Source organism: Odontesthes bonariensis, chromosome 4 (assembly GCF_027942865.1).
Source record: "Odontesthes bonariensis isolate fOdoBon6 chromosome 4, fOdoBon6.hap1, whole genome shotgun sequence".
In the NCBI taxonomy this organism is placed as follows: Eukaryota; Metazoa; Chordata; class Actinopteri; order Atheriniformes; family Atherinopsidae; genus Odontesthes; species Odontesthes bonariensis.
In genome coordinates this window covers 21495944-21522509 of record NC_134509.1, presented here as the reverse complement: position 1 = coordinate 21522509, position 26566 = coordinate 21495944, and the positions used below count along the sequence as shown (strand labels likewise).

General features: G+C 42.4%; 1 long non-coding RNA gene across 1 annotated transcript in view; it reads left to right on the top strand.

The window, feature by feature from the left end:
- The window catches only part of LOC142379336 (uncharacterized), a 36210-nt gene extending 16298 nt beyond the window's left edge, over nt 1-19912 (top strand). The window contains exon 3 of the long non-coding RNA XR_012769675.1: nt 19751-19912. This is a non-coding gene — a long non-coding RNA (uncharacterized LOC142379336). The remainder of the gene's footprint in view (nt 1-19750) is intronic.
- The last annotated feature ends 6654 nt before the right edge of the window (nt 19913-26566 follow it).

The following is a 26566-nucleotide window of genomic DNA, read 5'->3' as shown; positions in this document are numbered from 1 at the left end:
GACCATCTAGCTTGTTATAAATGCTAGGTTCCAAAGTCTGTATCTCTGATGGTATGGGGGTGCGTTGGTGCCGAGAGAATTGGCAATTTGCACATCTGGAAACTGGACTTAAGACATTGTCAATGTTAAAAGGTATAATTAAAGTTTTAGAATCCATTCAGACAATGTATTTTTCAGGGAAGGCCTTGCACATCTCAGCAAGACAATATTAATATTATATTGCATCTACTACAACAGCATGGCTTTGTAATAGAAGGGTCCGGGTGCTGGACTGATCTGCCTGCAGCCAGTAAGTCAAGAAGACCCGGGACTGTTGAGCAGCTAGAATCCTGTATCACACAAGAATGGGACAACATTCCTCTCACAAAAGTCCAACAACTGGTCTCCTCAGTTCCCAGATGTTCACAGGCTGTTGTTACTCGATAGAGATAGAGACTACTTCTCAACTTTGCAAATCACGTTAGACCTGGCAAAGACTCAAAGAGGTGACTCTCCAGCTGTTCAGTCTGAGGTGACAAACAATAAACTGATGTGACTGACTGTTGTCTTCCTAGATATATGATATTCCCAGAGATGAACGTAATTCGAGGAGCGGAGCGTGCAAAATATAGTCGGAGCGAATTTTAATCAAATGGCTGGAGCGATTGCTCCGTGCCGCTCCAGTTCCCCTCCGATACCGCACACCACGAGTCTAGGGCAGCACAAATCCACCCAGAATTCACCTGTGCCTTCAACAATTGGCAAAACAGTTAGCCCACACTTCAAAAATCGTTTGTTGAGTCATGCAACAAAACCGCTACACATAGGCTACGCTACGCAGTGTGTCCCCGGATGAATTGCTTCTTCTTTAACTCTTTGTGTCTTTTACAGATGAAATAAAGGATTTATACCATGCAGCAGACGTTGTAAGAGGGTCTAGTTTTAGGCAAACCATGATGTTTTCATGACCAGAACCAAGAAGCTTTTAATGCCTAAACCTAACCAGTTGGTAGAGATGCCTAAACCTGACCAAACACTGATCCAAGCATATTTCTACACAAAATTAAGTGTAGAGAAAACTGAGTATGATGGAAGATTAACGTGAGCGAATGTGTAAGAGTTCAACATTTTCATATGTCAGTATGACTGCGACTATTGTTTCTATGGACTGCAAGTGCTGCAGCACAGATGATTGAATGGATAGATAGATGGATGATGTGGCGTTGTTTTAGAAGGAGAAGGATTTGTGTTCTGCAGCCGTGAGAAGCCGCGAGCTGCGGTTTGGCCTGACGCGTTGCTGTTTCCGAAGCTTCCGTCACTCCTCGCATTAGCCGACCGAAACAAAGACCACAGCCAGCTGGCTGATGATGTGACATTTTATCTCATGTATTCAGTTTAAATCAAAATGCCCCTGAGGTTCATTCACATGCTGTAAGGAAGGGTTCTCTCACAGTCCATTTTATCAGTGATTACAAATACACCACAGATGCATATACAGTAAATCACCGTGCAGGAAATAATGATCATTGCTGCGTGGCCACAATGGTTTCCATCAAAGCCACTTTTCTCATGGAGCACACGTGTGTGTCAGGCATCATCTGCTGTGGATTACTGTGGTCTGGGAATGTCTGTGGGCTGATCCGGGCCCCCACCACTTTGTCACCATGTGTCACTCTCACATCTTAGTTCTGTATCAACATTAAGCACCAGCAGTGTCCAGAAACAGGGCCGAGCTCTCTGCCGAGTGTTGTTGATGGTGCATCAGTCTTCCTCACATACAGCCCTATTTTTTCTCTTTGCTAATTTTTTTCCTAAACCCTCCTATATCTTCATTAATTTATTTTCCCCTCTGCCCACTACCTATCTCTGCAGCACTTGCATCCCCCTCTCTCTCTCTCATTCTGCCCCCCTCTAAGCTGGTTGGAAATGCATTCCTTATTCCTTGAATGCACAAAGAAATGCTGGCTGCTCTGGTGTCAGCATTTCTTAAAATGAGCTGCTGCCACCGCTGCTCCAGCTGAAGCCCCCCCCTTGGAGAGAGAAAGCAAGATGAGAGTAGGAGGAAAATCCGCTAAATCCGCCAAACTCTGGAATGTATTTTCATTAAAGCAAGTTTGTTTGAAGAGATTGGGATGGTGGAGGAGAGAGAGATAGAGTATCAGAAGTGATCAGACCCAACAGTGCTAAAAGTATTAAAGAAGCAGTGGATAAGGATATTTTTCATGAGGCGCAGACTTTACTTGGCTGCAGGAGTTCACCACAAGGCTAAAGAAAAAGTGCCTCAAATCCATTTTTTTTATGCTTGTGACCAGGTGAGAAATGGTATTTCTCTGTGTCTGCAAGTTCATGTTTGTGAACGTGTGTGGGGGTGTGTCATCTACCACCAGCTAAAACCATTGTCCCAACAGATCGCCCATTATCCGCTCCACACTCGTCTACAATTGTTTCTCACCCTGGTCAGTATCCAGGAGAGGTAATTACAAACCGAGGAAAGACGGGACTTCCTGGAAGAGGCTTATCAGAACCCAGACACCATCCACTGTCTTAAATGTGGCAGATAAACTGGGATTGACAACACAGAGCTACATTACCCCCGTCAACCTGTGCACAACATGCTTTTCGCTCTTTACTTGCTCGTATGGCCTCAGATTAATGTATGCCAACCCACTTGGCATGTTATTCCTCCATTAAATGACAGACCAAGAGGCTCATTCAATGATAAACGTCCTCCTGTGGCTGTGTCAATAAGCATGTCTCCTGATTTCCTTGAGTGCAATGGTCAGTTTTAACCAAAAATATAGTTTTCTAAACCTAAACTAATCATTGTGTTTCCTCAACCTACCCAGACAAATATGGACACACTTTATAAAAATCCCACAGAATAAAATCAATCTTTGAAAAGGAATTAGAGGTGCAACTGCTCTCCCAAAGATCAGGTTCACACTTCAAGATTTTAAGCTCCTGAGGCAACTGGCAGGTTGATCGGCTGTCCTCGGTGAGTTGTAAGACTCACGCACATGTCCAGTTCTCCAAGCAAACATGTAGGAAGGTAGATAAGAAGCTACCGCTTGTGTTCTCACAAAGGTTTCAGGTTTTTTGGGGCTGTCATTGTCTTTAAAAATGTGTGACTTTAGACCACATAAATGATGGATGAACGTCCACTGTTGGACTTCTTTACTGCACCAGCCAGGAATCTCTGTTGTCATTTCACCATAGGGCAGAAACATCAGCTCTTTCATTATAGCACAAGCCTTTCTGTATATGTTTCAGCACTTTGTTATCGGTCTCAAATAACTCCCTCAGGGTGTATATTATCACCCAACAGCCTGAAACTAGGAAGAAATGTATCAATCAATATCATTCTGTGGTTTTGGTAATCCCTGCCTGTGTGTAATAGGCTGCTGAGATCCACTTTTTCAACAAGCTGACTCAGTCAGTTGAGCACACCCACCAGGCCTTTTTCCCTGCTCCTCCCGGGGTGGTGGATGCACATGGGGACCACCCCTGGATTAAAAAGGCCTTTTGCTTACTTGATGAGAGGAAATGCACTCTTACTTGGCTTAAAATGTACACAAACACATAAAGAGAGCAACACATGTGCATGATTACACACACATGAAAGGAACATCTTGTGGCAGAATATGAACCTAATTGATGACACAAAAGAGAATTCACAAGTTTAAATAGCTGTCCATCACCTAATTTGTTCACACAAAGTAGCACATTGACACAGAAATACAATAAACACAGAGGTGGTTCCAACACGTGGTGTGTGTGTGGGCTTCTCCGGCCACTGGTGGTAGTGGGGTGCAAGCTGATATCTTCATGTGGTGATCCTGCTGCAATGTGCGGGCCAGATGAGGTCGACCGTACATTCAGTAACGCCGCATACAGTAACTCCCAGCAACCCCGCAGAGAAGTAACGTGTCAATCTCCGTCTCCTGGCTGTTGCCAGGGGTTGCGAGAGGGTGATGACGAGTGCTTGAAGGCTGGTGCAGAGAGGGGGCGGGCTTAAAGGATAAGACCGGTTTTTTGACATTGGGCCCTTGATTTCACATTATAACATGATGTTCTACTCACCCCTGCTTGTTGTTTGTCATTTGGAGCTGTTCCGAAGATATTCGCGAGGCGTCTGGCTGCTCTCTTGAGATATTCGGCCATGAAACGGTTTCCTATGGGCAAGCTCATACAGGCACAAACTATGCTGTTTATAATTTATTAATTACTCTACACTAGCACTGATAACGTGGAGGTGCGTCGCTTACTTAAAAAAATCCGGGTTATTGTAATTTTGATTTTTTTGTCGTAAAGTGGGTGTTACTGACGTCATCGTCGTGCTACTGCCACAGACAGCCCACAGACCTGCTGCCTATTTATTCATTCGGCTAAAATTCAAAATTAGTAACCCGGATTTTTTTAAGTAAGCGACGCACCTCCACGTTATCAGTGCTGGTGTAGAGTAATTAATAAATTATAAACAGCATAGTTTGTACCTGTATGAGCTTGCCCATAGGAAACCGTTTCATGGCCGAATATCTCAAGAGAGCAGCCGGACGCCTCGCGAATATCTTCGGAACAGCTCCAAATGACCAACAACAAGCAGGGGTGAGTAGAACATCATGTTATAATGTGAAATCAAGGGCCCAATGTCAAAAAACCGGTCTTATCCTTTAAAGATGGAGGGGAATGGGCCAGTGGAGAAATGTAGGGATGAAGGAGAGTGAGGAGTGAAAGATGAGGAAGGAGAAGGATAAAAATGAGAAGAAAACAAAAGGACAGGGAGGAAAATCAAAGTGAGGGGATGGTGGGTGTTTCTCCTTTCTCCTTTTATTGTTGTTGCTTTGGAAAATAGCTTTAGACTCTGTTCTTGGCTGATAGCACTGCCACTGGCACACGAACACACATTATACATGCACGCACACTCAGAGACGCACACACGCTTCTTTTGCTTGTTCTGCATGGCAATCACCATGGTAACAAAATGTACAGCACACAGTCGAGGTGGGATATTTTTAAGTTTCAAAGGAATGGAAACAACAATAGAGACGACAAAGGAAGGAAGAGACGAGAACTGTAGAGAGAAGGAATGAGAGTGAAGCCAATGAAAGTGCAAGCAGATGGATGTGTGTGTGTCTCCAAGGTCACAGCCCAGAGCCATCTGTGTAGGGAAAGGGGAGAATAAAGAGACAGGAGAGTCGGAGCTGTTGAACTGCAAAAATAAAAAAAATCCCGATACTTTCAATGAATGGAAAGTGTGCTAAAAAGGTAAAAAAACAAATAAACAAACAAAAACCCCACAGCTTACCCTTCCCTTAATGAGGACTTCTTCTAAACAACTGTACACACTAATGTTGTGAGTTGTCAGGAAATTCGGTCTGTACTTAATAATTTCATTGTCTGAAGATTGCAAATCAGAAATAACTACGATCTGGATAGAGTGAACTGACCCTTTAAAACACGATCAAAATGAGGGACTTGTGCCCAGGGGCGTGTCTACAAAGTTTTTGATTGGGGGGGGGGCAATATTTTAAGAAATGATAATGTCTATCATAACTAAAGTGGTTATTCTATCTCACAATGAAAGCTACATTTGACAAAACCCATGGCCGATGGTATTTTTAGGCCGCGGTTTGTAACCACTGGTGTGCTACGACTTTTTTACTACCCTGATAACTGAAAAAGGATTTGTCATGAGCCCAACTAGAAGCTTGGCTATACGTCTACGAGCTTGGCACGGCCGTTGCATGAGGTGATATGGCTTTTACATTCCATTCATTGAATGGAAACTGTGACGGATACATTATTATCCCAGTGAGCAATTAGCAAGATCGTGTTGCAGTAATGATGTAGAAATAACACAGAATTTTCCAGGTTAAAATGCACTGGCGCGGTGACACTGACGTGAGTACAGATGTTTACAGCTGCAGGTGCGGTCAGCAGCCTCCGCAAGCGTTTTCTATTCTTACTTTAGCTTCCTGACATTAGCTACCCGAGCATTGTCCGACTCTGTAATGTTTGATTATTTTAGGGTGACTTAGCATTTCGTAATATTCAGTGTGAAGAGAGGTGACTTTCACAAACCAAACTTAATTTAATTTAATGTCCTTTCATTGCTTTGAGCTGCAAAACTGCTTCTCGCCGTTCACTGGACGCACCTCGCCACGGTAGCATCTTTAACTCCAAACTTGATTAAATGTACGTACTTAAATTAGGAGGAGGTGGAGGTTGGAGGCGGATGGCGACGCTGAGAGTGCAGAATGTGCTGCGTTCACTTGCACTCGGGCTCCTGAGCTTCACTCGTGTTAACGTCACTTAACATTGGATGTTTGTTTGAATTTGGTTGCCTCGGCTTGAAGGGGGCCAGTCAGATTGATGGGATGATTAGTGTCTGTCGACCCCCCCCCAGGCCACCCTGTTGGCCCCGTCCTTGCTTGTGCCACATTTTACGTATAATACATTTTACACATGCTGCTTCTCATATATTCAAATATTCAGGTGCAATGGGCTAAATTCAAACATATGTATCTGTGTGTGTTTGTGAGTTTGCTTGTGTGTGTCTCCCCCCCAACAACTGCTCATCCCTCCTGCCTGGGTGTAGATTTAGCAAGGACAGCTGAGTTAATTTCAGAAGTTGAAGCGGGTTCGTAGGTCAGAGGCCGGTGTAGGTGGCCTCTCGTACTTGGACCACCATCCAGCAGGTGCCAAATAAATCTGAGTCTTGCTGAGTGGTTTGGCCGGCACGTCATCCTTCCCTCCCTCACACTCTGTCTCTTTTCCCCTTGTTTACACACACACAAAAACACACTCATGCATATCCAAGTCAAGAAAAACCCATAAAGCCACATCTGGCCCAGATTTCCTCACTGGACCTGAACAACACTGTCACCTTGAAAACCCCAATTTATTTGTGGGCATCACTCCAGATTGGTTTTCCTTTTTCAGTTCTGGTCTCTCAAAATTTGGTATATCATTAGCTTATTTAGACTGTAAAGAGATTTAGATGTTTCAAATAGCACACAATGTGGCTTATGTACATGCATGTAGGCATGTACGCAATTATGTATGTGCAGCCTCATCATGCTGTTCTACTTTCATCTTTATATAGACTATATAAAATTGTACTTTCCTTAATAAAGTGCAGCCCACTCCTGGTGGGTTCCTATGTTTATTTAAAAATGCAATGAGGTTATATGAAGAAGGGTTACCTGTTCTGTGTGTGCTCAGTTTGTTTTAACATTCTTCTGCTTTGCTGCATCCATGAAATGTTCAGCACATGCCTCAGCATGACGATTCTGCTCTGTTTTCTATGGCGTGATCTTTGTGCCACCAGGTTGAGCGCGCAGTGACACTGATTTGAGGGCACAGATCTATCTGAAGGAACAATAATTTTAGGCGTGTGCGTATGAATCTCACACACGCTCGCTCATAGGTGCTCGGACACGCGCTCAACTCTGACAAACTGCTCGCTCGAACAGCTCTGCTCGCGCTCGGCTCTATCTCTCCGCTCGCTCGCGGCTCTGTCTCTGCGCTCGCAACTCTGTTAGTTATATGTAAATGAGCCACGCCACCAGCCAATCACTGCAGAGTCTGCAGTGCAGACTCAATTGAACTTCTACCATCACCCTAAAGGAATTAAACTAGATGTTATATTTTTTTGTCAAACCAGTAACCATTACAGATTAAACCAATAACACAATTGATCAGTTTAAAGTTTAAAAGTTTAAAAAACTCACTGTGGGTCAGCTGCTATAGTTCATAACTTACTAGGTAAAAACAACCACTTCAATACTTCAAACATTTAATTTCCTAAACTGCTGTAGTTTTATTTTTCGACCGTTTTAGATTTTGATCAAATCAAATTTATTTGTAGCACATTTCATGTACAAAACAATTCTTTTCATTAAATAAAAGCATTGCAGCAGGGAGTGGAAGAAACATTAAAAATACATAAAAGAATATAAAGAGAAACAAATAAAAAAAGTTGATGTTAGGTTTCTTTCTCCAAAATATTTGTGACACCCTACAACAGTAATCAGTAGGCTAACTAGCTAGCACCCAACTACACCAGTTTTAACATGATTACTACAATTCTTCCTCCTTATTTTTTTATTATTTATCACACAAATACCAGTCTGTGATTGGCTGGTGGCGTGGCTCATTTACATATAACTAACAGAGTTGCGAGCGCAGAGACAGAGCCGCGAGCGAGATGAGTGAAGCTGACACCCCACCCACGTGAAAAATTCAGCACTAACCGATCAATCTATTTGCTTGAATTTTTCACGTGGGTGGGGTGTCAGCTTCACTCAGCTCCGAGAGATAGCAGAGAGATAGAGCCGAGCGCGAGCAGAGTGCCGTTCGAGCGAGCAGTTTGTCAGAGTTGAGCGCGTGTCCGAGCACCTATGAGCGAGCGTGTGTGAGATTCATACGCACACGCCTAAAATTATTGTTCCTTCAGATAGATCTGTGCCCTCAAATCAGTGTCACTGCGCGCTCAACCTGGTGGCACAAAGATCACGCCATAGTTTTCATGCTGCTGAAAGCCTGTGAATGCAGCTTTCACTGCGCTGTAAAGCCGAGGTAGCTATGGTTACCTACGAGTCCATCTGACTGAGGTGAGCGCAACCACCGCTGTGAGCTAAATCCTTTTGGCTAGTTTTCCCTCTCACATATTTTCACAACTTGAAGTCTCCAAAGTAACTCAGAAGTTTAGCTGTTGGCTGCGATCAGAGTTATGGAAATTAGCCGAACACCGAGCACATTGATAGGACACTGGAAAAAAACAAAACAGGATTATGGTGTTTGTTTGACCAAATCTGGCGTTTTAAGACACATATTAACATGTTAGTCCAACTAAAAATCAAGTTTCTGAAAAGTGGACAAAAACCCACATATTGTGCTGAGGGAATCATTCTGCATGGATACGCTCAGTTACACTTAAATGGGCGTTGGTGTGCTGTATATGCTCCATCTTTTTGCATTTTTTTTCATCTTGAACATAAAATTTGGGTTTGTTTCATATAGGATCATCTTTACACCCCTTTTAAAGTCCTCTTTTATTTTACATAATGGATTTTAATTAGTACCCTGCCTCTCGCCCATTGACTGCTGGGATAGGCTCCAGGCCCCCCACGACCCGACCGACGGATTCAGCGGGTATAGAAAATGGATGGATGGATTTTATTTAGGCTCAGACAGTCTCATAACTCAAGCTTGCATAGCGCAGTATTTAGCATTTCTACATTTTCTGGCAATAGTTTCCTCTAATGACTGTGGAGCTTTGTCAGTATTTACAAGATTTGCAATGAATTCATCTACAGAGGAGATGAGTGATTTGAAACTGTGTATTTACCTTCTTTGGATTTGGAGAAATAGTTTTTTAATAATTTAGACTATACTATGCTTATAGTTATTCTGTAAGAAAGTGAAGAGGATGGAAAGGTTTTTGATGCTACTGGATATGGAAATAACAACAGGAAGAAGTTTGAAAGTTTGAAATGTTGAATTTTCTGACTAGAGATAAATACAACAACCGTATTTTCTGGACTATAAATCTGGACTCCGGGGGTATAAATCGCATCAGTCAAAAAATACGTCATGAAGAGGAAAAAAAAACATATATAAATCGCACCGGACCATAAATCACAGTTATTTAGAAATTTATTTCACAAAATCCAAGAACAAGAACAGACCTCGTCCATGTTTATAATATGATCCGGTGCACGTTGCGCTCAGTTACCTGCTTTTCAATGAACCCACGGAAACTGTCGACCTCGGCCTGGAAGTCTGCCGGCAGTTCCTGACACACCGGTGTCCCTGCTCTCATAGAGAGGCGTTTGCGTTGCATGAAGCGATAACACCAAGAAGTTCCGCCTGCAAAGTCATTTATATTCATCTCCTTGGCAAGTACCATGTCGTTGAGACGTAACCGCACCGTTGACAAGCCTCTCCCGGCAGTACGTTGTTCAAGCACCCACCTGTGGACTCTTCCTCCAGCTGCGGCCATCTTGCTTTCAGCCCGCGATTAGCTTTCTTTGTTGGCATATAGACAACTTTACGCGACAAACCCTGGGCGGCGCCATTACTCTCCACAATGCACTTCATTTCCGCCGGAAGTAGTTTGCGCTGCGTTTGCCAATGTAAACAGATGATGCTAGCTTGACAGCCCACTCGTAGATCGCTAATAATGTCCTTATGTAACGGGTTGGCTGTTGATTCCACTTCCACAGTGACTGCCAATCATATTTATCTTTATTCGTGTATCAAGGACGCTCACTGGTTGTCAGGGCTCTCCTCAGCACGTAAATATGGGCTGTGATGTAGGCGCAGCCAGTGCACGAGGATTGAGCCCATGGTAGGTTTGTTACACAAAGCACAGCGTTATACTGAAACTGTATTTAATGCGGTTAGCATTATTATTATTATATATTATGCTCAGTAAGATGACGACAGCATTGCATTTGACTAAATGTGTTTTTATTTTGTAATGTTAATGTAATGGTTGTTAGCGATCTTGGCTCGAAGGCTAAGCTAAACTTGCTAACTTTCTCTCATGAAGCTGTGCCGAACGAGTGCTGCGCTGTGACCGTGAGCTGACCAGTCGTATTTCTTATCGTTATTCAGGCAATAAAAGTCCAGTCCTGTTTACATAATGTAATATAACGTTGAATATATTGTTGTACAAAATTGAAAATAAAGGTTGATGTAATTTCATGAGTGCCCTAACTTCCTTAGAGTGTTACAATTTCTTTTAACACAGTTCATTCATAGTAAACTCATACTTTACATTAATAACACTGGATTAATTAATTGTTTTGAGGAAATTAAACAAATGGCTTCAACTAGAAAGATCATGTATTTAATCCTAAAAGGTATTAAAAAGTGAAATACAAAACGACCCCACAAAATTACATCACTATAATAATAATTTACAATATTAACTGTTAAACATATACTATGCACACAGCAGTGGCGGCTGCTGACTTTTAAAACAGGGGAAGACCATATTACGCTTGGTTAAAAGCATGTCAACTACATTTGGTGTTGCTAACTGCTTAGCTGCGAGCATACACGCCCCCTCCTGAAGCCGGGCGTCCTCAGCTCGGAAGCCTGGCTGTTAGTGGCGGCTTCATAACATGATTTCCTCAGTGAACGGCGGCGATTTCAGAACAAATCACTTCATTAAGCTACAGGACAACATGTTGTAGTTATGAAAGTAAATGCAGTATTGGGCATATCTTGTGTTTTGTGAAGAACTGTTTTATCGTCAATTTAACATTGAAGATGTAGAGATTTCGCCAGAGAATGGGAGAGGCTGCCTCCCGTGTTGTCTCTGAATAGCCGCGGCTGGCACACAGGCAATATTCTAAACCTCATGAGGCATTCTGATCAGTGGACTTCTCAGGTTAACTAGGCCAGCACAGATGGTCAATATGTTGTCCAGTTTACGTGCCATGATGGGAACGGTCTGGGATAAAATCTTAAAGATCTTCAGTCTCTGGATTGCTCTTTCCACATGTATGCGGACATTTGTCAAAGCACTCTCTATCTAACCACTCGTTCAAGTGCTTTCTTGAGTTTGTACAGCCAACTACTGCACATGTCGTTCCCGAACCAATTTTTCTCTTAAGGTTTTCCATCCTTTTTCTCACTGCGTCGATATTGGAGCTAGCTAGCAAAACAAACCGGGGCCCGCCAGACCGGAAGTGGAGAGCATCGACGGGAGGAGTTTAGGAAGTAAAGCGGAAACGGGTCAAAAACTTGTCACGGCTGCAGATAACAATGTTTACTCCTTGGTTCATGTCAGTCAGTAAGAATTAACATTTAAAAACATGTTAAATCATATATATTTTGATATGTAAATCACACCGGACTAAGTCAAACCAGCCAAACTATGAAAAAAGTGTGACTTATACTCCGGAAAATACGGTAAGAGAAATGATCACAATTTCATTTACACATATTCACCAAGTTAAATGTATGATAATGGGGCATTTCCAACAATACAATTTAATAAGAAATATACCAAAAAAAAATCGATCCCAACAATTGATTCAGTTGTATTTTGAATAAGAAATATTCAATAAATGACGTGGAGATTGTTAATATTTAAGTAATCACACTGATTGATACTAATGTGTTGGGGAAGGTTTAAAGAAGTAAAGATTTTAGACTTGGACTTTAACGTGCTTATTGGGATGTTGTCATTTGAAATTGACTTTGGTGGAGGATGTGCTCTCTTAGTGCTCTTGTTTTATGATTAAAGTAAGGGGGGTATAGTGCTAATTACATCTGTGATGAGAGATTTTATGTCATTTCTTTTAGTGTTAAAGCTCTAGAAGGGATTTTTACTCAGAACTGTACAGATTAAAACTTGCCCAAACAAACTGAGCGTAAATTGCAGAAGTCAAATTCTTTATCCAAGAGTTTTCAAACTTAATCAAAAGTCTCTCTGTCTGTGGTATGAAAACTCTATTTATATGAAAAAGAAACTAGCAGTGTGGTGGTGCTTCTGCACACATGCACAGTTCCTGTCTAAGAGCCTGTAAGCAGCAAACAGTCACTATTCCTTATTCGATCACGAGGCCTCATACTGAGCTCAAAGCATTGAGAGCAAGCCGACCTTCTGAAGATCTGGGCTGACATGACAGAAACATGGCACCAGGGTCTCCTCGGGTCTCCAGCTTGTTTGTGTCATCGAGCTGGGGACTGTTGTCGTGAGCACTTTTTTTGGAGTTGTGATCCAAACTAGAGACGACAGACCAACATTGTGTGCAGCTGCAGATAGGGCAGGTTGAGCTGTGTGTATGCGTGACTTTTACCATGACGATTTGCCTTAAAAGATAATTTGATGATCTGTGTGTTTTGCTGCCAGGTTACCCCCCCCCTCCCTCATCCCCTCCTCCTGCAGTTCCTTTAGTACCATGATAACTTATTAATTTCTGTCAACTGGTTTTCCCTGCCATTTAGAGATACTACCAAATCACATTATGCCTGTCATGGATTATGCGCACGGGCAATATATCTCCTTGAAGAAGAAAGGAAAAAAAAGATCAAAGATGTTCCTACAATCACCTCTGAGTGGATATGGAAAATGTTTGTGCGTATGTGTGCATTTTCCAGCCCACATATGTTTAATGGGGAATGCAGAAAACACACAAAATACATCATAATCAGCGTCCTCCCTCTTTTAAAAACATCAGGAACATTAATCACAGAATGCTGTATGGGTTTCTCTGGAGTGAGGAATGTTTAAAGGTCATCCGTGCAAATGTGTGAGCTGTGGACAGAATGAGGTGCACGTCTCAGGTTGTACCTGAGACAAATGATAATAACAGAATCTGAGAGGCCGCAGGGCCACCTTCCCATACTCGCTCGTAGCTGTGAGTGTGTGCATTTGTGCCTGTGTAGCAGAGGATTTGAAGCTGTCACTTTGTAATTACTTCAGGAAATACGGGCTTGGAGAGAATTGACTGAAGTCTGCTAGTCGGACAGCGCTGGGAGAAAATGAGAAGTGACAGGCCAGCGTGGGACGTAAATAACTTTTAACCCCTTCTCTCCCTCCCTCTCTTCGTCATGGAAACGTGGATGTTTCTTCAAGGATTTTGAAAGTGTGAGTGAGGGAGAGATGAGCCGAAATGAGCGAATATCCCTCGCTTTCATCTTTAGTAAAAATCTCTGACATCCTCTCTCACTTGCTTTGATGAAAGTCTTTGTCTGTTTTATCCTCTTACATGAGGTGTGTGTATTATAGCCTGCGTGCCCCGGTGTGTTGTGTTCACGCAAATGCAACACTGGCATGCACTGATGTACTTTCCTCACCAGGATGTGTGTAGGTGGCATGAGAAATCTTGCTTTGTTTGCATACATGTGTGAGTGTGTTTGAGAGTCCGTCGGGTGTTGCAGGGCCTGAATTTTCCATTCCGGTTCCTCGCCAGGAACAAAAAGTTCAGGAGTTTGTGTTCTTCCCAGTGGCCGCTTGGCTTCATTTTGTTGTGCAGCGCACACTTCGCTGTCCTGTGTTCCTTGAGCTCCGGGCCGGCTGTTACTGAGCAAGCAGCGCTGTTGTTACAGCATGTGTGTGCATGCCAGAGTGAGTCCTTCACTGATCACTGGAGAAGCCCTTCCACAAGGGTAGAGACTGATGATATGTCTCCAAGCATCTTCTACGCCCCGAACATGTACAATTACACACAGACACAGGGATTTATAGTATATATTTTCAAGCTTTAGAATTCTGCCTCTGGCTATATACCACCAGTATCTTTCTCCTTTTTCTCTCTTCTCTCACATCCTCCACCACTCAGCCTGGCTTGACTCCAGCTATAGATTGTTAATTATGGCTTGTACGTGATGCACAGTTTCGCCTCCAAATACTACAGCAGTGTTCTTTGGCAGACATCAAAGTGTCGGTGTTTCATTCCATGGGGATTAGTGATGGTAGTGTGATAATGCCCCTGCCTGCTTGCTGAATTAAACGCCCATGGCTGGGTGCAGGTACTGGCAATCAAATGAACACACAGGCAGCCTTACACAGTGCATACAATCAAACAATGGGAATAGACATTGGTTTGACAGATACAGACGTGTTATAAATACAACAAGACTCACAGGCTCATTATAGGGAAATACACCATGATTAAACAGTGGACAAAACATCCAAGCAAACTCTGATCCCTTTCATCTGATCCCTCCCAGACAAAGAAAGAAGCATTACAGTGGTCAGTGCGTCCACAGAGAGTCGCAGTACACTGACTGTCCTTCACTCATCTCTCACGTCACACCCCCATGGCAAATTGGATTTTTAAACAGCTCGTTTTTGATCATTCCCCCGCACTCATAATTGACAGTGGTTTTCTCTCTAACGCCGTCTGTTTTCTTCTCCTTGTTTCTTTCTGTCTGGCCAGCAAACTAAATGAAAAAAGAACTGGTAGCAACATGAAAAAAAGTAGTTTAAAAGACCAGTCCCTATAGCAACTCTCACCATGATTCATACAAAGGACAAATGACAAGTGTTTAAAGGGGTGCGGGGCGTTAATGTTCAGTTTTTTTGTTTTCTCTCGTCGACTGAGAAGGTCTCGGGAGACGGCCACAGAAACAGCCATGAAAGGAAAATTACAGACAGACAGAGCGAGAGGCTGAGGGAGGCAGAGCGATAGATGCTCGTCCTTGGTGATCAATGCGTGTGCTATTGTCTGTTTTGTTTCTTTGTCCACAAGGACGAATGCGGAGGAGAGGAGGCAAGTGATGCATATGAACAGTGTTTGAGGCCCTTAAACCGAAGACCTGACCTTAAGCTGGGTGATGATGGATCTGTGCGTGTAGGTGTGTGTCTGTCCTGCTTAAACTGCCACTATGATGAATGCGTTGGTCATTGTGACCTAAACCATAACTCGAGTTCAACTTATCTGTTTTGCTCCTAAACAGTATTTGATGTTTTGTAACACTTGTAATAATGGTCCTTTCTTAGGTTTTGATGAGACATGCAGATGCCTGTGCACACTCACTCACTTCCTGTCCCGTTCAGCTCTTCCTGTTTTTTTTAAAAACACCACTCATGCAACACGTAGGTTCTGAACTTGCACAACTGCCTGAAACAACACAAAGCATCAGGGACTCAAACTTTATCACACATTATCATTTGAATGTTGTCATGTTGTAATGTTGCCAAGCAGCCCAGTCTCACAAGAAAATGTGTTATAAGTTGGTTCACATTTCCAGAACATAGCAATGTTTCAATGAAGGCTCAGAAATTGTGAAACAGTCACAATTTTCTGTGCCCGTTGTTTCGCAGGGTTCAGGCCACGTGATGCAAACCTGTAATTTATAAAAGCCTGGTTATTTGTTTTATATCCCTTATCCTAATCAGAGATTTAATAACATCTAAACCCAGCAATGTGTTTTTTATGCCTAATCCCAGCTAACTGTAGAAACAATATTCGACCTCAGCCTCGGTTCTCTTGCATGACGGTCCAAACGCAGCCATCCATCCTCAGCCTCCTCACAGTATCTTTGAACAGGTAATAGCTGTGTGTGATCGCATTTGAAGCAAAGCAAAATGTAAACATGAACAAAACTGTTATTAAAAAATGGTATGTAATGTTTTTGCAACATTAAAAATGCAGCAATACGCCACTTTTTATCACATGTGTGACGTTTCATGCAATGCAGAACATAAGCAGCGATTTTTCAGAGCCAGAAAATTTTGTGATTTTACACTATTTGAATAATTATTGTGTATCTGCTATATTTTGTACAGCTCCTGCTGTTCTTTACTGCAAAGCAGTTTCCATAAGTTCACATTTGCGACAACAAATGCTTTGTCAGAGGGAAGGTTCGGGGGTGTAGGTCCCCGACCTTCAAATCCTGTCCTTCACAACCTTTTCCTCAATCGCTCAATTGGCTTTTCTTCTTCCACGATGATCTACTTTTCTACTTTGCTCGCACTTGCATACAGTTTTGGTTCTGAGTTAACAGTACGTGATCAGGATTAAAGCTACATGCTAAATACATTACATGATTAGGGTTAGAACAATAAACATTATCACATACATTTCATTCAGTTTCAGACGCAGTTCCCTTCACATGACCTGATTCTATCTGGCACTAAACTTCTTCTACTTCTTTCGGCCTCTCCCGTTATCAGGGGTCGCCACAGCGAGTCTTGCATCATTGGCTTGGCACATGTTTTACGCCGGATGCCCTTCCTGACGCAGCCCTCACCATTTATCCGGGCTTGGGACCGGCACCAGAAATTCTCTACCTAGCACAAAACAATTCCCCCTGAAAAATGTTGTCATCTCCCAATTTTGAAGTCTGGATTGTGAAACTGCTATTTGATGTGTGAGCAAACGTTCATATTTTACAACTTCTGGTGAGACTGTTCTGTACTTAAGTACCTTAAAAACAAAATGCACATGTGTCTAAATGTGATTATCCTGTCACAGAACCTTAAAGTGCAAGTGAACAGGGATGCGTGGAAAATATTCCAGCGACATCAAAGAAGTCATCTAACCTTCTTATTTATCCAAGGTAAAATTGCATTAATAAGATATGTAATGACTAGTGATGCGAATCATAAAAGAACAAGTTAATCGGGTTAAACTCCTGCTTAAAGAAGGAGATAAAATGAGAGAGAGAGCCTGTCAGGTCTACTCAGAGTTACAGTGGAAGTCTCACCTGTATAATGGGGTTACTTCTGCTCCTCACACTGTAATCCTCTCCCGTGTTTGTTGTCATGATTTGTCTGACAAACGTCTTTAATATGCACACTGTCATTCTTTGTAATTCCTCTCTTACTGACAAAGTGAACCGGTGTGTAGAAAGTGGGAAACAGATGTGTTTATATACTGTAAACAGCATAAATGAGCACACTCCTGTGCAATAACTAATAGATGTTAAATGAAAATTGCACCATCACTCAACAATTCCATTATTTCTTTGTTGACAAGTAGAGAATTCCCTCATATAAACATCCAAAAGCAAATATTTCAATCATACAGGCCTTGAAGTAGAAGGTTAACAAAGAAACGAAAATAAACCATCCTGTCATCACTGACACACAAGTTAATGAAACCTTTGATCAATGAGGTAAGTTTGAGAACACCTGAGACCCCCAAATATCTCTAATTAGTCCGACTGTGTGAATATAAGAAGTGTCTACATGCACAGCAGCATTATGGCTCCACATAAGACATTACTGGCATGCAAACTATAGTGCTTATACGTAGCGCCACTGTTCAGAGTAAATCTTCCAAAAATGACGGTGTGCTACATCTACAGTGTAGCTCTGACAGACAAACGTGCTGCAGATTTGGCACAAGTCTGAAGCAGGTGTCGATCGCTGCTGGCAGCTGGACGGCTGTTTTTGTTTGCCTAAAGTGACATGAGGAGACCGAGAAGGGGGCCCTTTCTTTGCTTTCTTTGAATCCAACCCCTCGTTTGACATACACAGTGCTGTGTAAAAGTCTTGATCCACCCCTTAATATCTTTACATTTTTCTTTCAAGCAGCCAGACTTTTGAAGTGGTTTTTACAAACAGTTCTCCAGACTTTCTGAGGGTCTTTCAAAGTTTTCCTTTGAACTTTGACTGCTTTTTCACTCATTTTTAATCCAGTGCTTGTACTGTGTTTTGTTCAATCTACTTAACACTGTTCTATGATTCATTCAAGCAGAATAAACGCTCCTAACTCAAGGGATGAACCAGTGTTGACACATTACAGGAAACTAAACAAAGAAGCCATTTTAAATTGGATCTTTAGGCACTTTGTTACCAGCAGCCTGTCACAAAGATGCATCATTTGTTCCCATTTCTTTAGCTGCATCTATGAAAAACAGCAAAGATAACACAGTTTGACAGACAGAAAATAGGATTTCTGCAGCAACAAGGTGATTCCCAAAGAGCTGTTAGCTCTTTTAGAAAACTTGGCATATCTCAGCATGGTGTGCAGTGTGTCCTTAAAACATTTGAGGAAACTGGACAAGTGGAGGACAAAAGAAGAAGTGTCAGGCCTAAAGAACTATCTGCAGCAGATGAACAATATCTGAAAGTGATGTCCTTAAGAAAGAGGAAAAAATCCAGCAAAGACCTGACACAGGAGCTGAGAGATGCATCTGGACCTTCAGCTGATCCATCTGCTGTTGGCCCAAGCCTCATCAGAAATGGGCTCCATGGAAGGGTGGCTGTCAAGAAGCTGTTCTTAAGGAAGGGAAACAGGGAGAAAAGGCTGAGCTGTGCCAAATGACACAAGAAGTGGACTGAAAATCAGTGGCAACAGGTCTGATGGAGGGATGAATCCTCCCCAGAGCCCGGACCTCAACATTACTGAAGCAGTGTGGGATCATGTTGGCAGAGAACGGAACAAAAGGCAGCCGACATCCAAAGAAGAGCTTTGGGATGTCCTTCAAGAAGCCTGGAGAACTATTCCTGAAGACTCCTTAAAGAAAGGACAGAAAGCTCGTCTGAGAGGGTTCAGGCTGTGTTGGAGGATAAAGGAGCTCAGACCAGATATTCACTTTAAAGCTGCTTAGAACTATACAAACTCTGTTTCTGCCTTATATGCTGTATTTTCATTTAAGTTTGCACATGTTTCAATAAATATCTGCACCTATTCCTTGTTCTCCTGGTAATATATAAGAAATGAGGGGTGGCTCAATTTAGCACAGTAATATTGGACATGGATGTACTCGCGTGTGTTGTACACTGTATAACTGTGTGTATAGTTGGTGTTCTGGACTAAAGAATAAGAAGCAAACATACAGATATACTCAGACAGAGACATGACCTTTATTTCTCCTTATGAACTAGCTTAACAGCACATGGTGGTAATGGAAAGAAAGGCACCGATAAGGATGGCTACAACAAGGCAAAGGGGGGAGTCTGGGAGAGATAGTGAAAGAGGCAACGATAAATAAAAAGAGCACACGGAACAAAGAGAAATCGCAGCAAAAACCCAAACTAAAATGAAAGAAAAGTGAGCTTTAGCACCCAGACAAATACCTCTCTCCACCTGTAATCACCTCCTGCAGGTCAGCTTCTGCCTTGCCTTGACTTGCCACAATCCTCCAGCTAACACTGAGCCAGGCCATCAAAAGGCTATCTCCTCTTCTACCTCCCCCTCTCTTTTTTCTCTTCTTTCTCTTTACACAGACAGAAAAGACCTTGATGTTTTTCCAATAATTGGCAGCAGAGGTTGACTTTTTTTTCCTCCACCCCCTCCCTCTTTTTCTGTTTATCTTTTTCTCCTTTTTTCTGCTCTTCCTCTTCCTTTAGAGATGAATAGTTGGCCCGGGATCAAAGGCAGACTCCAGCCGGCCACTCTGACCACCACAAAGGGGCGTTGGGCGCTGGCGTGGGGCCAGGTGCTACACATGGCCACATAGGGACAAGAGCTGCAGATGGGGCCGGCGGAGCCTCCACCCCCACTGCTGTATATGAGAGGTCAGTGGCTAAAGTATCAGAGCGTGTGCTTCCTGTAAGACGATCTTGTGCAACTGATTCCCTTTTGTTCCCATCTGTCTTTGTCTAATGCTTGTGTTTCTCTTAGTCGGTTTATTTACTTCCTGCAACTGCCCCGTCTGTGTTTCTTTCAACACTTATGGTGCACTCTTCTTCTGTTGCTCCGTGCACTTTCTTGCTGCCCCAGAGGGGCCAGTGCCTCTGTGAGGCACTGGCTGCCTGTGGAACAGAACCAGCTGAGATAAACATTTTGCCCCCACAGTTGGACCCATGTGTAAATGCAGCAGAAGACCCGACTCGAGTTTAGTCAAACACTTCCCCCTGCCTTCAACAGCCCTTGTTTAAATATATAAGTGCTACAGCCAAGTCCGATGTGGCTGAGGCCAGTACAAATAAATTTTTGTAGAGGACAGAAAAAGTGGGTTAGATTAAATAAATGAACAAGACCTCTTAGTACAAATATATATGCAGCAGCAGGCTGGCTTTTCAACTCCTTCCACTGACACGTTTGCAGATTTCTCTGGGATTGACCAAGATGACGTTACTGAGTCAGATTGGATTCTTGGGCTACGGTCGAATAGTTAAAAAACAAACTACCTCTTTTCCTTTACCTGATTAAAGAACATGAGGTTAAAGAGAGGTGTTAGGACAAATTAATAAGACTCTGACCACAATTCCACATAAACTGTGATCTTCAGTACCGAAACTACTGATGTTCAATAACTATTAGATCCATGTTGTTACACAGAGGCTACAGCAAATATATATCACACATAACTACCATAAGATATAATGTAATATGTTTCTTCATTATGAAAGAAAAAGGGAAAGATTTTGTTGTCACAGGCTGCTGTCCTCATATTTATCCACCTGAATCACAGTTAATACGACTGGATGTGGGATGGAATCATCTCCTTTCCCTCATAAGAGATGGTCAACACATTTTATTTTCTTTCGGCATATTCAACCCAAACACAGCTGCACTTTGTGCATTTTAATCATATAAAACTACTCTTAGTGCAACATAGTGTTTTAACATTTTAACTTTCACAAACCCATTGCAGGAAAATTAAAGCTCCTGTCACACTGGTACCACTATACCGATACTATCAATACCGATATCGGTATCGGTGAATCCCTAGCTTTTCCTACCTTATCTTGTCTTTAACTCAAATTAAATCGTGGCTGCTATGCTGCTAAATCAGGGTAATTTAACTCAAGTGAGGCGCCTTCTCAAAGAAAAAAGACTATTTGACCGATCTTGCTTTAAAGAGCAATTGTGAGTAGCTCCTGTCACTCCCATCATTTCAAAGTCAGAACCTCGGTTAAACTTTTCCAATACAGTTTTCAGTCATATTGCATTGGGGCAGTAATAAGGATATTATCCACCCAGACAATCTTCTTTGGATCCATATCGCTCGGAAACGCAAAACCTTCCTTCTTTCCCTCTTTCTCATAACTTTTATACTCATTTGGAAATCAATCAACTATGTAATTTAGTTGCTTCCTGTGTTTCCTTCTCAGGCCTTTCTTCCACAGTCTGTTCACTTTCCATGTTCAGACAAGTTTAACAGGAATACATGTGGCTGAGAGGGAGATAAGCTAAATTAGCATAGCACAGGGTTTTTGAATCGTACCAGAGTTTGAGACGTCTAGGAGGTAAAAGAGCAGACGTACATTTTTGTGAGAGAAAAAAAGACAACAGCAGTATTTTTCCATACGCTGCACGCTGTCATGCATGAATCCCCGGCTTCAGCCATATGTTTAAGATTAGATGTTCTCTTTTGTCAGTGGAGAACACAGTCAACAAAGTTCATCTGTTTCCCTGCTGTTCGTAGATCAATTAGGCTTTGTCTGCACTCTCCTCATGGGCTTAACTCGACTGAAAACCAATAAAACAACATTTACAGTAAGAGTTCTGCTATGAGTCAAATTTCTCTTAATATTACCTGATAGATTTAAGTTATTATTGCAACTGATGTGGGTTTTATGATTTCAGTGTCAGAGTTAAGTGGGCTAATGTTGAAATTTATATACAGCAAGAGTTTCTCATCATAAATCTATTTTCTGTTCTCATCTGTATTGGCGGATCATGTGAGAATGTCCAGCTGAGACACAGATGGGTCCTGAATGATATTAACTTCAGAGGCTCATCTCATTTGTCTAATTTGTGCCTCCTAATCTCCTCGCTCTCCTTCCTCCTTCCTGTGACCCAAAAATTGCTCGCAGCCAAATATTTTTGAAGGACATCTCAGTTCCTAAAATACACCTGGAGCTTGCCAGGGGAGCTATAAGTGAGAATATAATGATTTACTCTATGCGGAAGCCTTTCGCATCCACAACATCTTTCAGGGCGTGATGGCCTCATCATGATGAAACACATTGTAAACAGAGGTAAAAGTAAATGTTTACGTCATCACAAACACATTTAACGCTCACCTGTGAGAAATAATGAAATACTGCATTATGCTGCAATAAAATATGTTTAGATGATGCAGGCATGTCTCATGTTATATCTAACTGATTTAAAATGACTACTCTGGAGCAAAAATGTCTCATTTGCTTAAAATGCCCGTTACCTTGTCTCCTCTGTGTGCATCTCTGGTGGAAGGGTCTGAAACATGAGGGCAGAAATCGAAGGGAGGAACTGAGTGTGTCCAAACTGGGAAATGGGATAAGGGGAAAGAACCTCTATACCAGCAAGATATGTGATTTTATCAGCAGAGGAAAGTAGGTTATAGGTAATACCTGGTACATAGATTTAGCTTTTAGTATGCTAAGAGCTGTTTATGTTGTCAGATGTCGTGGAAAGTGTTTTTAAGACCCAGAAAGGCCTCAAAAAATGTTCATTTTCACCTGATTTGATGGTCTAAAATGTAACAATTTAGTGTCTGAATGTTCAGAAGATGTGTAGCTTGTGTAAAATTTGCTCAGTATTTCCCTCTGACACTGTGCAGCTAAATACATATCAGAATATGTATTTTAACGTCTCCTATTGGAGCAAACCCAGATACAAATCCCCTAAAGAGTCATATCATCATGGCACTTAAGTGGGCTTTTTTTTTTATTTCCAAACCTTGTCTGATGAAATCAAGGTCCTATTGTGTTTAATAGATGACAAAAAATGTCAAATAAGTCCAGTATTTCCTTCTGGAAGCATGAGGTGAAATAAAAGATCAGAGCTCACCAGTGTTACAAGATCTCACGAGATCAGCAAGAAACCTGATCTGACTGCTGTCTGCAGCCATTTATTGGTGTGATCTCATTTGAATGTGAATAACATGTTTGTGGAACTGAAGTGAAAAGTTTTGAGCAACATAATGTAACGTGCAAGGGTGGAGGTGAGGAGGGAGGACTCAGGTGCAGACAGGGAGTTGAGCCAGGAGGCAACTTAAACGGTTTATTCTGAATAGAAATGAATATCACAGCCAAACTGGAAATACCAAAAAGCTAAGCTAGTAAAAACAACAAACACCTACAGAAAATAACAAAATCAAATTGTACATTACAAGGAACAGGACCAAGACGAACAGGACCAAGACGAACAGGACCAAGACGAACAGGACCAAGACGAACAGGACCAAGACGAATAGGACCAAGACGAACAGGACCAAGACGAACAGGACCAAGACGAACAGGACCAAGACGAACAGGACAAAGACGAACAGGACAAAGACGAATAGGACCAAGACGAACAGGACCAAGACGAACAGGACCAAGACGAACAGGACCAAGACGAACAGGACCAAGACGAACATGACCAATACGAACAGGACCAAAACAAACAGGACCAAGAGGAACAGGACCAAGAGGAACAGGACCAAGACGAACAGGACCAAGATGAACTGGACCAAGACGAACATGACTAAGACAAACATGACCAAGACGAACAGGACTAAAACAAACAGGACCAAAACAAACAGGACCAAAACAAACAGGACCAAGACAAACAGGACCAAAACAAACAGGACCAAGAGGAACAGGACCAAGAGGAACAGGACCAAGAGGAACAGGACCAAGACGAACAGGACCAAGATGAACAGGACCAAGATGAACTGGACCAAGACGAACAGGACCAAGACGAACAGGACCAAGAAGAACAGGACCAAGACGAACAGGACCAAGATGAACAGGACCAAGATGAACTGGACCAAGACGAACAGGACCAAAAGGAAAAGGACCAAGACGAACAGGACCAAGATTAACTGGACCAAGACGAACAGGACCAAGACGAACAGGACCAAGATGAACATGACCAAGACGAACAGGACCAAGAGGAACAGGACCAAGACAAACAGGACCAAGATGAACTGAACCAAGAGGAACAGGACCAAGATGAACTGGACCATGACGAACAGGACCAAGATGAACATGACCAAGACGAACAGGACCAAGAGGAACAGGACCAAGATGTACTGGACCAAGAGGAACAGGACCAATACGAACAGGACCAAGATGAACAGGAACAAGAGGAACAGGACCAAGACGAACAGGACCAAGACGAACAGGACCAAGACGACAAAAGACAAAGAATGAAAACTAAATACTGTGGTGAGAGTGATTAGTGAGAAGGTAGAGCTGAGGATAATGAACACAGGTGAAGGGAGTGGAGCTGACGATTGGCAGGAGGGAACTGAGGAAATGTCAAAGCTAAACTAAGAGACTAACCAGAGACAAACCAGAAAAAACAGTACACAGTAACTAAATCTTATCGTGGAAGAGGTGCTTCAGAAACTTGGGGGAAGAAGGTTGGTTGACCAGTTACTAAAACAGATCACTAACAGGAAAAGTGTTGAGCCGTTAACTTTTGGCCATTGGCCACCGCTGTTTGTACAGCTTACTGTCAGATGCCAAAACCATAAAAGATGACACACACACACTTTGAACCCCTGCGTGTCGTCACTGCGTACGGCTTCTGCTTAAATGAATGAGCCGCCCCTGGTTTGGGTGATAACCCCTACAGTGGGGAGGTTAATAAAACCAACTAAATGAAACAAGATAACAAACTTAATGCGACCACTGTGAAGAAAAAGCAGTTAGATTCTACTGAGATAATAGGCTACTTAACACGGAAAGCTAAGCAATTAAAAAAGCTGGGAAAATGATAATGAAGTCACCTAAATAGGGTCAACTCATTGGTTGTTTAGCTTCAGAGGTAACATATTAGCTGTTAGAAAATTATGAGCAAAACAGGCTGATGTTGTTTTTCTGTAATAATGGCCATTATTTTCACTTTTATGTGTTCCTCCTACAGAGAAAATAGGCCTGATCTCTCCCTTTGTGGTTGCTCCAACTGTTCACTTCCACCACCCACACAACACATTTTCCCAGGCAACAATGTTCCTCCAAAGTTTACACACAATAAATAACGATATGCCCAAAGCAGTTAGCAGTGGCCCCGCTCTCCGTTTCCTGGCTGGAGTTGAAATGAAATGGTAATTTTGACTTGAGGAGGATTTCAAAGGGATGGCCTTTACTTTTCATCTTGGTGCATACCACGAGCTCGCCGACACATTCACGCTGGGAATTGAGAAATAAAAAAAAAGAATAGAGAAAAAAGCTGAATTTTAAGTTTTTCTATGAAGTTCCCTCTTTATTTTTTCTGCCATCTCCCCACAGAAAGAGAGATGTAACGTTGCAGAGATCTCTCCCCAGATGGACAGCATTTATATAAACAACCACCCCCGGTTCAGGGAACATTTGATTGATGTGTCATTGTCCAAGGATCGTTTCCAGGCATTTGAATAGATAATTCAGTATTTGATGTAGACATTTTTCCTCAAAAGGGCCAAGGGTCGGATGTGGGGGTAGAGCAGGGGTGTCCTTTATCTCCCCTGCTATTTTTGCATCCAAGGCTCCAACCAGCCTGTCTGCTTTTCACAGGGGAGATTGACTGACACTTGAATCATTCTGCTCAGGATTATCGTGCGGGTTTCTCAAACTTCATCAGAGAGTTGCCTGAAAACTCTGTTATGCAAATACCTTTGTCTCAAGCAAAAGACTAAAACAGTGTATAGATGTGTCTTCTGCCTGTTTGTTTTCTACAGTCCAACAGTGAGATTGGAGCAAGACCAAAGGTGAAGCAGAAGAATTGGATAGAAACTTCATTATCTCTGCTACAGGGAGTTAAAAATGGAATTCAACCACAAGGTGTGCTACACCTCAGCAACACATACTCCTACGTAGCATCTTACAGTACATAAAATCCACTCTGAGACTCCCTCATAAAAGTGTTCTTCATGCTGAGCCAGTTAGCACAGAAACATTAAGAGTATGGTTTCCTGTGTTTAGCCAATCACATTCCATCGTCAGTCAGTCATTAGGGAAGAGTTCAAAAGCTGGGTTTGTGAAAAAAAATTAAATAAATGTAGTGATGTCTTCATTATCTCCCAGCTCCATGGCTTGGGAAAAAAGCCAGGATTAATTAATGCTGATTAGACGTCAGTGCGTGTGGCTGACTGTGCATTCGGATCTCACAGAGAAGGAGAGGATGAGGTCACTCACAGACAATGATATGAAATCAGTGTCAAGTGGTCCTCCGTGGTGGGTTTAGCTGTTTGGGAGGCAGATGAGGAATGTAGTTGAAGCACCATGACGATTTCTGCCTCTGTGCATAGTAACCGGAGACCT